Source organism: Fukomys damarensis, unplaced genomic scaffold (assembly GCF_012274545.1).
Source record: "Fukomys damarensis isolate Sample0158 unplaced genomic scaffold, DMR_v1.0_HiC HiC_scaffold_24, whole genome shotgun sequence".
In the NCBI taxonomy this organism is placed as follows: Eukaryota; Metazoa; Chordata; class Mammalia; order Rodentia; family Bathyergidae; genus Fukomys; species Fukomys damarensis.
In genome coordinates, this window is record NW_022900936.1 from 68,659,117 (window position 1) to 68,666,392 (window position 7,276).

Genomic DNA, 7,276 nt, shown 5'->3' on the forward strand with positions numbered 1-7,276 from the left:
CACACAATATATATATATATATATATACACACATACATACATACATATATGCAGAGATACACTGTCCTCATGGCAAGTCACGGCCTGGGAGGCTGTGCGTGGTCCCCTGCTCCTTGTGTCTTTCAGGGTAGGGGTAGGGGTGCAGGCACCACAGACACTTTGGACGCCTGCTTCAGAAACACTGCCTTCCCAGGGTAGAAGAGGATGTCAGAATGCAATGCCCTGTGAACCCTCCAGGGGCTGTAAGGCAGCACTCCCCAGCCTGGGTGTTCGCGAATGGTCTCCTGGAGCACTTCTCGGTTTCCCAGGCCTCAGGCTACCAGGGAACACCCGCACACACACACACAGGTGCACACATATGACGCTTTGGCGATTCTGATACCCAGGCAGGTACCCAAACTTATTTATGGTATTACATTATGATATTAAGAGTATTATGATCAAGATATCAGACTGTTACTGTAAACACAGTTGGAACAGCTCAGCGGCCTTGGAAATTCTCCAGCAAAATAAACCTGCACATTGTCAGTTTTCTTCTCTTTCCTTTCCCTTTTCTTTCTCCTTCTCAGTCTTCTCCTTTGTTTTGTCATTGTGTTCACTGTTGTTTTCTGCAGAGCGAGGGATGGAGCCCAGAGTCTCATACACAGCCGCAGATGCCTGTGCCTGTGCCTGCTCTCTTTCGTTCCTGGTGAGGAGATTGAGTGGGGACTGCAGGTGCCCTGCGTGGGTTCCCGAGGGGAGGGCGCTGGCCTGCTGGCCACTTATCCTCCCCTGCGCCCTGGAGTGCTGCCCAGACAGGCTCACTTTCCAGCTGTGCAGTGACAGAAGTCAGGTGTAAGGGGAACTCACGGAAAGGGAGGAACACTTCAGTCAGAAGAGAGGGAAGCATTTTCTGATTCTTTTACAAGGTGAAACTCCCACACAGGAAGAACACAGAAAATACCCAAACCAGCCCACACTGGGCTTGCATCTGACTTGGGGAGAAGGGCCAGGAGACATACTGAGGGCACCTCCATCTCCTTACCAGCGACCATAGGTTTCCTCCACAGGGAGGGCACCACGGAACAAGATCACCACACCTTTGTCTAGAAGTGTCCTTTAGCCGGAGCACCCTTACTTATAATCTTATTTATAACAGGCAAGAACATTTTTATTTCCTGAAATTTGCACATTACCATGAACATGGGTATTTCAAATAATGTTTCTTTCCCCCTGAAAATTTTGGCGTGTCTTAAAGTTGATGGTGGCTCAGAACTGAGGCAGTAAACTCTATCACCTCATTTAATGCCTCACCACTCTGTGAGGCAGGGAGTCTTTCTTACTTAGACTGGTGATTCCCCCAGGCCGTGGAGGCATGAAATGGCAAAGCCAGGACTAAAGCCCAGGTTGTAGTATTTCCGCCCTGACACTGAGCAGACACTTCATACAGGAGGAACCAGGATTGCTGAGTAAGTGGAAGAAATGTCCCCGTAAATTGCTTCCAACCCTGAGGCTCTGGAATGGAGAGCAAAAAATTTACTTTCCTTTTGCTTCAAATAGAACATTTTAAAAAAATTAAAATGTGTACTGGGTTTTTTTGGTTGTTGTTGTTTTAGACCATAACTAAGGAGCCCCTATGGGCTGGGGTTGTAGCTCAGTTGTATCATGCAAATAAAATAAAGCCCTTTTATTACTTTAGGAACTTAGTGTCAAGCATAACTGCAGTAATCACATCACATGATGACCACATTTGGCTTGCGCAGGTTTAAAATGTTGTTTGCACAGACCATTGTAGACCCGCTATATGAATTTATTACTGTATTCATTTTTAATATTTTTAATTTCTTGCCATTGGGACTGTAACCTGTTGTACCTTAAGAAACCAAGCATTCTGACCCAAGACTGTAATGTTAAGTGAAATAAATCAGACACACACGCTTAACTATCTCATGGTTTCTCTTATACGAGAAGCTCACATTATAAATAAAGGGCCAAATAAAAGATGGATAATAGGATAGACAAGATATTTTTAAACATTTTCTCAAGGAAAGGAAAAGAGAGCGAGACATGGAGCGAAGATGGAAGATGGAGGGAGAAGGGGGAAGGAGACCAGAAGAGAATGAAGAAGTGTTACGTGCAAGTGATGACCCCACTGGAAACACGCTGTCCTGCAAACATGTACAGTACTAATACATTTTTTTAAAAAAAAATCCAGCATTTTGATCCCTGCCGGTGTAAGAAGAGCCAGGAAGAAGTTTAGTCTTTGAGGAGGAGAAATCTTGTCAAAAAAATAAAATCAAAAAGTTGTTCTCTGTAATAGCCAGTGAGTGCTGATTTTTTGGAAAGCAATTAAGGGAAGAAAAGAGACCATTCCCTCCCCTAAAACTTGAAGAAGAAACACCTCCTTTGTTTTATTATTTCTAATCCTTATTGCTTTCCATAGACAGCTGAGCACACACAGGAGTCCTTGGCTACCCAGAGCCCCCTCTGCCAGCACAGAGCGCAGGCTCCCAAGGTGCTGACCAGAGGCACACACTGGCTCCCTTCTTCCTAACCAGTACCCTACTAGGGCAGGGATGGTCACCTCCACCCCCACTGGGCCCTGGAGCTTCAGCTGCAGCCCCTGATTCACTTTTGTGCAGACTGCACCCCACGCTCCGATCCCCAGACTACCACAGGCACCGGCTGGATGAGGACAGTGTCCGGGCCAGCGTCTGTCCACCTCACTGCATCCTCATTCTCTTGTCCATTGCCCAGTCAGCCACTCAGCGTAGTGTTCCTGAGAGCCAGCTGCGGGCCAGGTCCTTTCTAAGTTGGGACAGAGGCAGCATACATAGCTCCCGTGCCCGAGGCTCTCAGGGCTGAGGAGCCAGCGGCCTCCCACTTCCTCTTCTGCTGTGTGCCTCAAAATCCAACGGAGCTGCCGACTGACACTTCTCAACTGTCAAAAGGGCTTCTTTCAACTATTTATTTGTTTGTGGGCTTTTGTTTTGCAGCAGGGTCCCACTAAATCATCCAGGCTGGCCTTTTGAGCCTCCTAGTTTCGCTTCCCCAGACAGATGAAATTGCAGGTGTGTGTGGCTTAAGCTGCTCTTTCCTACTAGCTCTGACGCTTTGTTTTGTGATTTCCATGGCCTAAACTGAGATGCCTTTCTGAAGAGCATGTTCTCACACTTTCATGAAGGAGGCATGAGACAAGCAGGAGGAGGAGGAGGTGGTGTCATACTGAGCTCTGCCCAGACCTGCGTAAAAAAGAGCTGTCTCACAGGTAAGGGAGCAGAAGGTGCCCTGAAATCACCAGTGGAGCTGGCCTCTGACTGTTGGCCAACACACCTCCAGGTCACCCTTCCACGCACCACAGGGTGAAGGCTTAGTTGGAGAAGGGGCCACCATCCACTGACATCAAACAGTTTCCTCATGAGGCAACTGAGATCCCAAAGTGTTAGTTAGGGTCCTGGTAGACAGGACCTGGTCCAAGCCTCCCATTGTAGAGTACTACAGCTGTAGCCTCTTTGCACTACACTATTTAGCAATTTTTTTTTTCTTTTTGGTTTTCTGAAACAGTGACTCACTATGTATTCCTGGCTAGCCTTGAACTCACTATGTAGCCAAGGCTGCTCTCTGTATCTTCTTCAAATATTTAGTTCAAAACATGCATAGTAATATGAATTGCTCCAAGAGTTTCTCTCTTTTTAATAAGCTGGTCCACTTTCTTCTCTATTTACAGGCAGAAATAGACAGTACTTATTTTTTGGTTTGTATCTAGATGTCCTCTCATGCACTCATAGGTGGGGAGTTTCACAGATGGCTGGATTAGGGTGTAAGTGTGGATTAAGGGTGTGATGCTGGGATGAAGGGTGTGAATGACAACGAAAGCCCCACCCTGAGTATGGGTGACACCAATCCATAGGCTTGGGGCCTGGATGGAATAGAGAGGGGGAGAAAGAAGGCAGGCTTCCTTCTTTCTGCTGCTGCTGCTGCTGCCGCCTTCTGCCTTCCATGTATGCTATGGGCAGTTTCTTCTCTGCAATATTCCTCTGCCATGCCGCCCTGCCTTGGAGCCAGCCAACTATGGACTGAAACCTCTACAAACTGCTAGCTAAATAACCCTTTCCTCCCTTTCCTTGTCAGCATCAGGTACTTTGTCCCAGTAATGAAAAAAAGTAACTAAGACACTTAGTGCTTCAAAAAGTAATTACTGCTGGGTGAGGTGGCACATGCCTGTAATCTCAGCACCTAGGAAGCTGAGCCAGGAGGATCACCACAAGTTCAAGGCCAGCATGGAATACATGTCTCTCAAAAAAAAGTAATAATTAATTTCATCTGGGCCATTTGGTAAAGAATGTCTGACAAGGGCACTGTGAGACTCTATTATACCAATCAATGTAGAATCCAACACAAAAACCTGATGGCCTATTAGAAATAAGTTTGAAAGTATTAAGAGCAGGGTAATATGGCTGCACAGCAAAATAACAGTACCAAGAATGAACTAACGGGATCATATAAAATTGAGAGCTTTGTATACAAGAGAAACAAGCAACAGAGTGAAGAGACAACCTACAGAACGGGAAGATTTTTTTTTTTTTTTGCCAGCTATTCCTCAGAATATCTAGAATATATAAAGAAGTAAAAAAATTAGCCCAAAATAAAAGACCCAGTCAAAAAATGAGTAAATCAAATGAAGAGATACTCCATAAAAGAAGTTCAAATGACCAATACTACATGAAAAAAATGCTCAACATCATTGGTCATTAGAGAAATACAAATTAAAACAATGCTGAAATTCCATCTCACTCCAGAAAGAATGGCTACTGTCAAGAAATAAAATAATGATAATAATAATAAATGCTGGCAAGGCTGCAGGGAAAAAGAACCTTCCTCCATTGTTGGTGGGGATAAATAAAGTAGTACAACTACTATGGAAGTCAGTATGGAGATTCTCAAAATCTAAGACAATAAATTCCATTTGCCCCAGCTATTTCTCTTCTAGGCATCTTCCCAAGAATTAAGACATCATATTACCTGCCTATTCATGTTTATAACAACATGACTCATAGGCGCTAAATCTTGGAAGCAACCTGTATGTCCCTCCTGTGAACGGATAAGGAGAATGTTTTATATGCACACAAGGGAATATTACTCTGCCATAAAGAAGAACTCGAGTAGTCTGTAAGAAGATGGATGCACCTTGAGACCGTATTTAACTGAACTAAATCAGACCTGCAAACTTAAATATTATGTGGCTTCTCTTATATGAGAAGCCCAAAATATGAATACAGTAAATCCTCCACTTACAAACACTCTCGCGGGGAACTTTCACAGGTATACCGTGTGAGGTTCACAGGTGGACTGAGAAGACTCACTTTGTTGGATGTTATAAACGTTTCCCAGAATGGAACGCATTCATAAGGCGAGGATTTACTATGAAGAGCAAAGTAAAAGACAGATAATAGGAGGTAGGGGAATAGTTCTTTCTAAAGTGGAAAGGGGATCAGAAGATGGTGGGCGGGATGAAGAAAGGCATTCCCATGGGTTAGTGCAAGTGCCGACTCCACGGAAGGAATGAAATCATTCTGTGCTGCAAACACAGACTAAATAAAAAATAAATAAAACAAGCTACGGCAAAAAGAGCAGGCTAATGGTTTAGAAAACATTTTTCTTGATCATCATGCTTGCTCTTGCAAAAAGGCTACTTCATAACACAGTATTTTCAATTTCTCAGAAAAGTGACACAAATCCCCGGAGAAGTGGGAAATTTCCCTTCACTGCTTCCCCATGTTCTTGATGAAAAGGACTGTCGTTTGGGCCAAAATTTGTAAGCCAGACATTACCGTCACATGCAAATGATGGCCTCACACAGAGAGGGTCCAGGCCCCCGGCAATTTGTGCTCATTGCACCCATGCCTTTGGGGAAGGGAGGAGGACATCTGAGAGAGAGATGTAAACTACAAAGCTGCTGGAGATGAACCAGTACATTTCATCCAGTGTAAGGCCTGGCTCACAGGTGGGGCTGGTCAAGATGTCCCGGAGGAGAAATCACTGTGCTGGGCACTCTCTGTATAGCATCTCAGGAAGCCAGGCCAACACAGCCAGGGACCACATGGGTGTGACAGTTTAGCTTCATAATGTCGAACTGAATGGCTCGGGAGCTGCTCAGGAATTGGTGGAACACAATTTCGAGTGCATCTGGGTGGGTCATGGAGGCACGACCTTGGCTGCTCTGTCTCGTCTCTTTCTCCTTCCTCTCATGCATTGTTTCCCTGTTTCACGATCTACTTAAGGGACACCAAGAACTCAGCAGCTTTACCTCAACATGCCCTTCTGCCATGATGTTCCTGCCTTGGAGTAACCTAACCATGGACTGACTCTCCTAAAACTATAAGCCAAACTATAAGCCCTCTCTTCCTTTAAGTTCTGGGTGTTAGGCATTGTGTCCCAGCAACAATCAACCAGTCTTGTGGGGAAAACCAAATATATACAGCAGGATCTTAGAACCTTTTACTATTTTGAACCATAAACTAATGAGAAAAAAAAAATCAATCAAGGCTCTCATCGATAAAAGTAAATTTGGTTTGCTGGTGTTTAAGGAGGATGTGTGTTCCTGATGGTACAGTGGTCAGGGTGCCGGGTAAGTTGAGGAGGGGTCTAATGGACAAAAAACAAATACTGACAAAGTAAGAGAATGAATCACAAAAGTGGTTCTTAAATTGCATCTGGTCTTCTCTACAGCTGCTGGATTCTACCAGTCCAGGCTGCATCTTTTCTTTCCTGAGGTTCCTCTGTCTTCTGTCCCTCCTCGTTCCCGCCTACATGAGCACTGGGCAGGGTTTCTGAAGAGCAAACCCAATTCAGCCACCTCCCTACTTTAAAAAAAATCTTCTGACCATTTGATCAGCTTTTATTACTTACACACTGATAATTTGTCTGTCTGTTTGTTTTCCTCACTAGAAAGACCAAGGAAAGGTATGTCCTCAGGTCGTTGTTTATATTATAGCCCATATGGGACTTCTGAATGTTGATACATCAGTTTTAACTTTAAAAATACTATATCCTCCGCAAGCTCTATTATGTTTTTTAAAAAGATAAGTGACTGAGGATGTTGCTCAGAAATAAAGTGCTTGCCTAGCATACGCAAGGCCCTTGGTTTAATCCACAGCACTGTGGGGGAAAAAAGTGATAGGGGGCTAAGTTTGGTGAGGCTGAGGCAGTAGGACTGCATGTTTGAGCTCAGCCTGGGAAACTTAGGAGGCCTGAGCACCTTAGCAAAACTGTCTCAAAAAAAAAAAAAAAAAAAAAA

The 7,276-nt window shown here is 44.5% G+C and overlaps 1 protein-coding gene across 1 annotated transcript in view; it reads right to left on the minus strand.

Moving 5' to 3' along the window:
- Slc12a8 (solute carrier family 12 member 8) overlaps positions 1–7,276 on the minus strand; it is a 139,175-nt gene that overhangs the window by 77,791 nt on the left and 54,108 nt on the right. The window lies entirely within an intron of this gene.